Genomic DNA, 9859 nt, shown 5'->3' with positions numbered 1-9859 from the left:
TCCCACAGTTCTACCACCACCTTCTGGCTGGAGCTTTTTACAGTTTGTCAGAGGACATTTGACTTGTAAGTGATTTTTTTTTTTTTTTTTTTTTTTTTTTAAAGCACAACCATGTGTTTTCTCAGAAAGTGATGTTTGTTCGAAACCCTGAAAACACAATGCAAAGACTTGCTGGGGATTTATGTTTCAATGGGAAACCTACTCTGTCGCCACACTGTAACTGTCAGGTTACACACCTTAGTAATGTTTCATCAACACAACCAACAGTTTATACCAGTGAAACTTGATCTTTCATTAGGAAGAGAAATGCTGTATAAGCTGCCTGTTGATGCTTCTTAGCTGGTATTTTAAAACCTGATGTTTTATTGCTATGAGGCTACAGCACTGTTCACTCCACCACGGTGCTGCTGAGCGAGTTGACTGTTTACCAAAAAAACAACAAAATCACAGAAAAATACACATTTAGAAACTCATGCTACATTTAATACTGTAAGTTGCACTCGTCACAACAGTGATCTGGCTACACCTTTAAGCTAATACTGCATAAACAGTGCCGCCTGTCTGTGGTTAAAGCTCCTTATATCCAAGTTTAGACACCAAATGGACCACAGGTCCTGAAGGGTCTGTGTAAGCTGTTTATACAGCTTATTGTAGGGTCTTAGAATATAAAGCACCTTGGGGCAACTGTTGTGATTTGGTGCTATATGAATATAATTGAACTGAATTTGGACTTTGGTACCAGTGACTTCATATGCATTCTTAACTGGCAGAACGGTGTGATATGGCAGCTAGATTATCAGAAAACAAAACGGGTCACAGACCTGTAGTAGCAGGCTCAACTAGCCCCAGCTCCACTGTGCAGTAAGCAATTCGCAGGCCTTTAATTCTGAGATGCTCATTATGTATTGGCACTCACGTGATCTATATTCCTAAAACGATATAGTTAAAATGAGTTAACTGGAATTCTTGCAGGCTCTCTGCTTGAGGCCTGTGAATGAAGGCCTGGGCACTAGATGGCGCCCTCAGTCCATGTTTCCTACAGGTTGCTGTGGAGCAGCTGGCTTGCTTTGCTGTTATTTAGCACAGTGTGACTAGAACCATCAGTTAGTCTGTCAGCATGTCAAATGGCTGTCTGTCACATCAGAGTGAGCGAGTGAGAGCTTGTTAACGCTCTCTCTCTCTCTCACACACACATAGAAAGTTTATCTCTTTTTTTCTTAATAAAAAACTCCAAACGTTACAGGTGTCTTTTAGATTTCAGTAAGCGCTGTACATATACTAATGTGTATGTTCATATGGGTGTTGTCAGGTATCGGTGCCAGCTCTCCTCAGTCTGAGTTATTGGGTCTTGGACTGCCATGCAGTCTGGCTGGCTGGAATAACAGGCAGCAAGAGCTGACAGGCTGATAAATGGTTTGTCTCTTCACAGCTGCTCAGCCAGGACCCGACTGGGCTTTAATGGACGGAGAGTCTGTTAGAGATGGAGGGGGAGAGAGAGATGTCAGAAGATGACTTAGTGAGCAGATTACAGCTGAAATCAATCAAAGCAGCCATGCTCGGTTTCTCTTTTTGTCTGTCCCGCTTCCTTTCTCTCAGCTTTTTCTGCTGCTGTTATTGCGGCACTCGAACGAAACAAAACCCAAAAAATTCCAAAAGGCTCACTCTTTGCTCTGAAATATACTCACATACTGGTTAAAGAAAGCTGAAGAATGTGTGGGAGCGAGGATACAGATCTAATTAAACATTTAAAAACACTTCTGCTGTTGTGATCTAACAGCTTATAGCTATCTTTGTTTCAGCCCTTTTATCAAGTATTACATCAGGTCTGAAATACATCCACTCCCTGACAGAGTAAATGTTCTTTTATCACGTTCAGGCCTTCTAACCTTTAGTGTCTCAGCTCTAGTTACATCAGTTAAATGTTCATTTTTTAAAACGCTAACATGATATATTATATATACACATTTCTTTTAGTTTAAAGGCTACTTTTAATCACTAGCTTAAGAGCCAAAACTGGGCCATCATTAGAATATGATGTCCTTGAGATGCAAAACACAATATTTAAAAACTTGGTGACGATGTTTTTCATGACTCATATGGGATTATTTTAACACAAGACATCCATATGATGCATTTTTTATGATGACCTCAATATATTGTGATATTAAAATGTTTCTTCCAAACCCCAAAAGCAGACTTACTGGGGATTTAGGCTTCAGCGGGAAATCCATGACAAAATCTATGCTGTAGCTGCAAACCCCTCCCAAACCCTACACCATAACCTACGGCACAACCCTTTCTCTGCCTGAGTTCTGCTTCTGCAGGGAATCTGCATCACAACTTACAATGTGACCAGAAATCCCTTTCAACCATATGTCATAATTTGTCATCTAGGGTGCACCTCCTGAGAAAGGCAACTACACGTCGGGTCAACGCAGCCCATGACGATTGTCACTGATCTGTTCAATAGCATCGATTTTCCACTGCAGTTTTTGAGTGTGTCAGTTAAAGAATAATAATCAGGGTATAAAATTATATATTTAAATATAATCATAGCATCAATTTAAGTACTCACAAAAGCCAGAAATTCCTGGAGGAAGATTGCTGAAACTGTTGGATCTGATGTGAGGCAACACCCAAAGTGGGGAAAAAAGTCCCAGCATTTTATTTGTTTTAACAACAAATAAAACCCAGTGACACAACCACATGGTAATGAACACACAACGCACCAGCACAAGCATAAATGTCAGCAGCAATGTTAGCCACTTACATAGGTTAAGCACTGCAAAGACTACCTGCAGGAGTCTATCAGGCCCTAGGATTGAAAGGAGAGCAGTACTCCAGTTTATAAAATACTGTTGTGTTATTTAAATGGACTTAGTCTGTGCTGTAACAACACCTTCTGTCTAACTTCTATCTCTTACAAAGACCAAAACACATTATTGTTTATTTCAGCACAGTTAACAGTACATATACTGAAGAAAAATATAATAATTGATGGTTTTATGTGCAAGCCATGTTGCCAAGTATACCCTGGCGAACACACTGGACAAAGGCAGGCTAAGAGGTGAACTGCCCATCTGCATGTCAGCTTAACTTTACTGTTTACTGACATTAAACTTGGTGAGTGTGCAAAGTGTGCAAATAATGGAAATAAATTGACCATGGAAATGTCACCAGCACTGCTTAAACCGATACTAGACTGTATCTGCCCTCATAGTAAAACCTGGTGCACCTGGTGTAGAAGGACCGCTGTTTTTTTGGCATTTTCATTTATAGCCAGTTTGTTCTGATAGTTTGGGCTTATCGTTGTTTGTGGTCTATACTGAATTCAAAGTTTGACCTTCGCTGGATAATGGGGGATGTTTTACATAGTCCTTATTTCCTGCAGATATAAGCCTCGGTCCGGTCAGAGTTGCCTGGCAACTCTGTGATGCTGTTGCCATTGCTAGCAAGGTTTGCCTACTTCAGGTGATCATGAGTGTATATCTTGTAAGAAAAAATATAAGTCAGTCACCACAAATTCGGCCCATTTTGCCAAAATTCAACTGCTTGCAGATGAATATGTTCTTTCAGTATAAGATTCACAGATTCTCTAACATTGCAGGCTTTCTGTAGGTCACCTGCAGCAGTAAGTAGAGGATGGGGCAACCCTGCACTGGAAACAAGCGCTTTGAACACAGACCCATGTGTTCAAAAAGGATGCTGCCTTCATCTCATTTTTAAAAATGCATATCTCTTCTTTCCCAGGTGCAGATTGAGCACTGTACAAAGTGTGCCGAGTCAGAAAAAAAATCTCAGAGGAAAGAGGCAAGGGCTTGTGGGACAAGAGGTGCCCTGTGAATTGTTTGAGTGAACAGGGTCCGTGTGTGTTTGTCTGTGTTTCCATGCAAGTGACAGCTTGCTGCAGTGGCTGACAGCAAATAAACATGTTCCAGTAATTAACCTTGACAGGCCCAATGTGGTGCCAACAGCAGAAACCTGCTAATGACACAATTAATCCATAATTAAGGCATTCTGTCACACCACAGTCACGCACGCAGTCAGTGATGATCGTGTGTGTGTGTTGGAAGGACTGGTAGGGAAATACAGTATATGCTAGGATGGGAGCAATGCTCCTCTTGTGCTAACGCAACTTGTATTTGTTGCTTTTGCTTAAACCTTAATGTAAGAAAAGATCAAAATAAAAGGACTCAAAGGTTTAGAAATGTAATCAGTGTGTAATCAGTACATATGTACAGCCTTTGAAAAGGTCCCACAGTGAATGCTGAAGATAATGAACTTCTGCAGGTCAAATGATGACCTTTCTCTTTTGAAGGTTTTATTGAATTTGCTTGAACACCTCCAACGGTTTTATCGCAGCCTGTGTGGGTTCTAATATACGCAGAACAAACTGGCAGCAGAGAGGTGTTCCTCGAAGGTTTCTCAAAAATCTAAAAAGGCAGCACATCAAAAACTAACCGCTCACATCTGAATTCCTCATTGCCTCACATCCCTGAGCCTTCAAGTTTAATTCAGTTATATACGCAACAGCAGACTTACTGCACAGCTGAGGGTTGGACCCCACCCAGCCCAAAGCTACTGGGAAATAATTGCTTTTCTTGTCCCCTGATTTTTTTTGCACACACTGAAAGAAGTGATATTGTCTCCTTTTAAATATAGCATATTATATTTTGGTATATCTTTTCAATTCAAATGAGTAATTCCTGTCTACATATATAATTCGAGTAACTCCAGAATACATTCCCTGCGTTTTAATCCAATTAATTTTAGTTAATTAAATGTAGCTCAAAATGCTTAAGTATGTTTTTCACAGCCTCCTGCTGGGCCATTTTGCGCATGCGTTAGGACAGGTCACCATTTTGCACGCGGACTGAAGAAGCGGACTCTTTGTGTGCTGCAAGCGGGCTCAAGTTAATCGCACAACTTCATATAAAGGTGGTCTAGCTTCGGTAAGTAAACCTTTTACGGTCGTTTTTGTTTTATTTTTTTTTACCTCAGTCAAAGCATGTTGACTCTTTAAGACGTGTGCACATGGAGAAAGAAGTCTAAGTAGTTGTACACCTCTGAACTTTGTCATGAATTTGACTTAAGCTAGCTATGTGCTCTATTAGCTACTGCTCTATTAAAAGAGTAATTGTATTGATGCGTTAAAATGTCCAATGTTTTTAGCTTAGTTCTTGTGGCACACTTTGTACTAACAAATTATGGAACGAGGCAATTTCTCTGTAGTTAGCTGTAAAGTTCACTGTACAGTCGCCTGCAGTTTTAAGTTAAGAAATCGTCCCTCCCGCCACAACATTGGCATTAAGGAATAGTCGGGCGGGGGAGGGGGCTTCTGAACGCGCCTGCACAGTCAGGGTGCAGTAGGAAATAAGTAGGATTGGCATTGCACAACGTCTTTTGTGCAGAAAAAAATAATGGTTGTAAACTGTGGAGGAGAATAACTCAGTGGTTGCCAAAAATGTGAGATCAAAAGGCACTGAGAGTGATGTTTGTCAGAACTGAAATTAACTCAGAAAAGAAGTTGCTTCACTTGATAGAGCTGTTGAGTGCAAGACCTGTCAGCGGTCTGGTTTAGCATTTAAAGCCTCGCTACGTGCTTCCAAACCGCTGCATTTAATCTCAGAGAAAACTAACACAGAGAAGTAAAGCAAGTGTGTAAGTTCATCTCTTTATGTTTGCATAGTATTTTCATGTTGAGCTTAACAACCGATGTATGGAGCCACAGCTGGACTGGCTGTCGGAGTTTTGTATTGAGGGGGAAAGGAAGTGATTTGTTTTATACTTCAGCTAGAATGAAAAAAGACACAAAGCTGGAGTTATTCGGTGTCTTCATGCTGAACAGCTAAAACTTCTTCCCTCATTCTCCCCCCTCCCTCTCCTGTTGCTACTTCAATCATGAAACTGATCGATTATCAGGTGATCGGCTTTTCTGTCGCTAGTCTCTCTCATTTGTTAGTCACCCAGTTTGCGCTAGAAAGAGGAAAACGGCAGATAAACAACAGCAGCACGTTTAAGCTTGATAAGCTGTTGCTAGAATTTTTTTAATATTACTTCTAGTATCCGCTTATGTTTTCTGGAGCCACAGCCGTAATAGCTGCTGGTCATGATAGTTTGGATATGTGGTGAGAAGGAAACATGAAGGTGAAACCAGGAGAAGTTTTTACTGAATCATTAGAGCTGAACAGGTAATGAAGAAACAGGTTTACATTTTAGGTCACATGAATGAGTTGAAGGGAAGTTATGAACTGTTTATGAGAGACAAATAACACCAGGATCCTTTTCTATGTAGCTGACATCTGGTAACTGTGCAGGGGCGGATCTAGCAAAGTTTTGCCAGGGGGCCAGGTTGGGCATTAACAGGGAAAGGGAGACACAAAGACATAATTTCTTTCTTATTCTCATTTAAAATGTCTAGCTTTTAATAAATAATTATTCTAAATCTTACTACCAAAGTGGTGATCTGGTTAAATGTATAGAGATCCATTATTGTATGTAGTAAATATTAAGTCTAATATATGCCCTAGTAATAGTAGTACATATAGTACTTTTTCCTTTGGGAAGGTACGCTGTCTGCGCTGTCTGCAACTGTATTGAAGAAAAATGTTGAATCAAATTATTATAGAAAAATAATTGATTTCTGTGCATTAAAGTAGATTACGTCAATTAAGCATTATCAGGCGAAGGGTGCGGGGTGGTTTCCTAATATTTTTGCTGGGAGTTGGCAGTCCTATTAGTTAGTTTAATATTTCTATGTACTGTTTAGAATACCTGAATAAGGAGGATGGTGTAAGTTTTTTAGGTTGATCAGTATTGCTGAAGTATAAAATATTTTGGGTGCAGTGTATTTTTTGCATACAGGTATAACAGAATAGCTTTAATGTTTTGTTTTTAAAACTGAGTATGAACTTATACAAAATGCAGCAAAATATTTATAAAAACAGTTTTATTTATTATAAAATACACTATATCGGATTCATATCGGCATCGGCAGATAATCAAATTTATGATATCGGTATCAGACATAAAAAAGTGGTATCGTGCCATCTGTAGTTTGCACAGAGGCACAAGTAAGATTTGTTTTGTTACAAGGGAGTATCATGAAGTAATGCACTAATGGCTTGGAAATGGTAATTGTTTGTCTTTCTAAAGTTTATTTTTTTTATTTGTCTTCCTTTTCTGGCAGATTTTCTTCCCCTTATGTGTTACTGTTTATTCAAGAAGATGGTGTTATTTTGGTAAGTACATGCAAATTCCTTACATATTTATCACAACAGTCAGGGCTCTAGACTAACTTTTTGCCATGGTTGCACTGGTGCGCCTAAAAATAAAATTTAGGCGCACCAGCACAAAATTTAGGCGTACAAGCACAAAAGTTAGGCGTACCCAAATTTTTAAACTGCATTACTTAACACCGCAGTTTTACATGTTCACGTTTTTTTTGATTTGTAAATGATTAACTAACAACCTTTCAAAATGATTAACTTGACACCCCCTTTGCTACCCAAATTAACAGCAGCTCCATCAGCCCCCATAGCAATGATTTTATCCAACCAGTTACTGCACTGGTCCCCAAGAGCAGCAAATGCTTTCTTTGAGGCAGCATAAATTCCTAAACAAATTAAAAAATACCATTTACTTATCAGATCAAGAGTTTACAATGCAGTCTTTTTCAGTTTGAGTTTCTATATTCATGTATTATTGCTATGTTTAATTTTCAATGATAAGAACATGCTAGATATGGTTAATTCAGTAACACGACGTAATATTATTAATCATATACATAGGCTACGTGACATGACATGGCTTACCTTGGGCATGGGCATGCTGGACCTCAATGTGTCCAATCAGTATATTCGCTGGTCTTCCTTTTTGAAAGATACGAGCGTACACAATGACACATTCTTTTGTGGCGATGTCTGTGTCTCCATCGATCAGGAAGGCCATGTATGTACTGTTCGCAATTTCCACTGACGTCTTTTTTTTCAGTGTGTCAGCGATTACGCCTATAAACTGGGCGCACGCAACATCATTGCTGTATGTGGGGTTTATGTCCAAGCCATTTTTCCTGTGAAGAGTTATTTCTGACTTGAACTTAGTAAACGGAACTTCTTCTTTTGCAATATTGTAGGCGATGTTAAACTTAATGATCATCTCGGCCTCCTCCGATGACCTGTTTACTCCTGCCTGCCGCTGAAAGGCAGTGGGGAGCGGGGACATTTTGGCAGAGCATTTATCGCGGCATATAATGTGTCTTCTCGATGCTGTATGCTTTTTCAGCGTTTCAATTCGAAACGTATTAGCACCAGTGACAAATGCTGTGTTGCCGGCCATGGTCTTTCCACACTCGCGACAATAAATGCAGTGCATCATATTGTCAGCTTGGCTGTATCTTAGCCAGGGAAACTGGTCAAGCCACTCGATTCGAAATCTATACATTTTCTCACTTTTACTTTCAGTGGACTCCGGCTGGGAGTCGATCGTATGTGGCTCATTTTCTGATGCCGTCTCCGGACCAGTGTTTGACAAAAACGGAGAGGTTGATGGCTCCGTGTCAGAGCGCTGGCTCAGAATTTTGGACTGATCAGGCCTTAACTTAACGAAAAAGTTATCAATTGTTCTTTTCATATTTTCTCAATACCAACTTCATACACTTCTGACCTGGGCTACTCACCCTTCTCTATCTGCCCGCACTTTCAAACGTAAACACAAGTAGGTCTGCAGGAATATCTGGACCACGGCCAATCACAGAGGTCCCCGCCTCTGAGTATCTCTGATTGGTTTAGAACACGACATGGGCATAATGTGTGCCTGTTGTTGAACACACGGAGACTTTCAGGGTTGCTGAAACTTTTTTTCCGAGAAAATACTTGGTTGCACCGGTGCGACCAAGTATTTTTTTTACTTGGTCGCACCGGTGCAACCAAGTATTTTTTATTAGTCGCACCATGGAGAAATTTGGTCGCATTTGCGACCAAATTGGTCGCACTCTAGAGCCCTGACAGTATTTGTCACAGTATTGCAGGGACAAGTTTATCTATCTCATCTTAAGGGTTCTTGTGATTATTAATATTGATATTAATTAATATCAATTAATATATATGATTAAATTTCTTTTATCCAGGACAAAAGAAAAAAAAAACTTGCGAAAGTGAAATGAAAAACAGGAATTTAGTTCTTGTGAGTTAAGAGGATGCAGAGCATAGGGTTAGATGGACGTGGATCATTCACTGTGGTGATCCCTGAAGGAAACAGCCAAGAGAAAAAGGATCAGATTGCAAAAAAAAATGTGGTTTGTTTGCATACATGAGTCTTTACGGTACCCACAGGACTCCTGAAGTATAAGTACTCTGAAGTTTGCAGAGCAATTTCAGAGATGTTTGGGGCTTACATGGCAAGCATGTTTTTAGTTGCACATCTAAATTTTCTCTGCTCTCTGTTGCTGATGGCAGAGTTCTGCCCCGCTGACCTCACAGGTGAGACACTCCCACCAGTGGACAAAGAGCACAGGAAAATGTGTTGCCAACCACCTGAAACAGACAAATATCTGCTTTTTAAAACCCTTTAAACCCGTTAAATGGACTGATGCCATTCATTTCTTCTTTGATTAACAGTAGTAACATCCTTCATGCACTGTATACTAACCCATATGATAATCATGCTTTATGAAGTGATGGCAATTGCATTGTAGCATTTAATGAAGAAATAACAAAATAATCATACCAATGATTAAGCACCAGTCTTCTTTTTGTGTGTGTGTGTGTGTGTGTGTGTGTGTGTGTGTGTGTGTGTGTGTGTGTGTGTGAGAGAGAGAGTGATACAGGTAAATGCTGAATTCCAGTGTATTACAACACCT

This window comes from Copadichromis virginalis, linkage group LG12, assembly GCF_057382275.1.
Source record: "Copadichromis virginalis isolate Kocher_CV1m ecotype Utaka linkage group LG12, C_Virginalis_male_GT1.1, whole genome shotgun sequence".
Lineage (NCBI taxonomy): Eukaryota > Metazoa > Chordata > Actinopteri > Cichliformes > Cichlidae > Copadichromis > Copadichromis virginalis.
The sequence above is the reverse complement of the archived record's forward strand: the minus strand, read 5'-3'. Positions refer to the sequence as shown.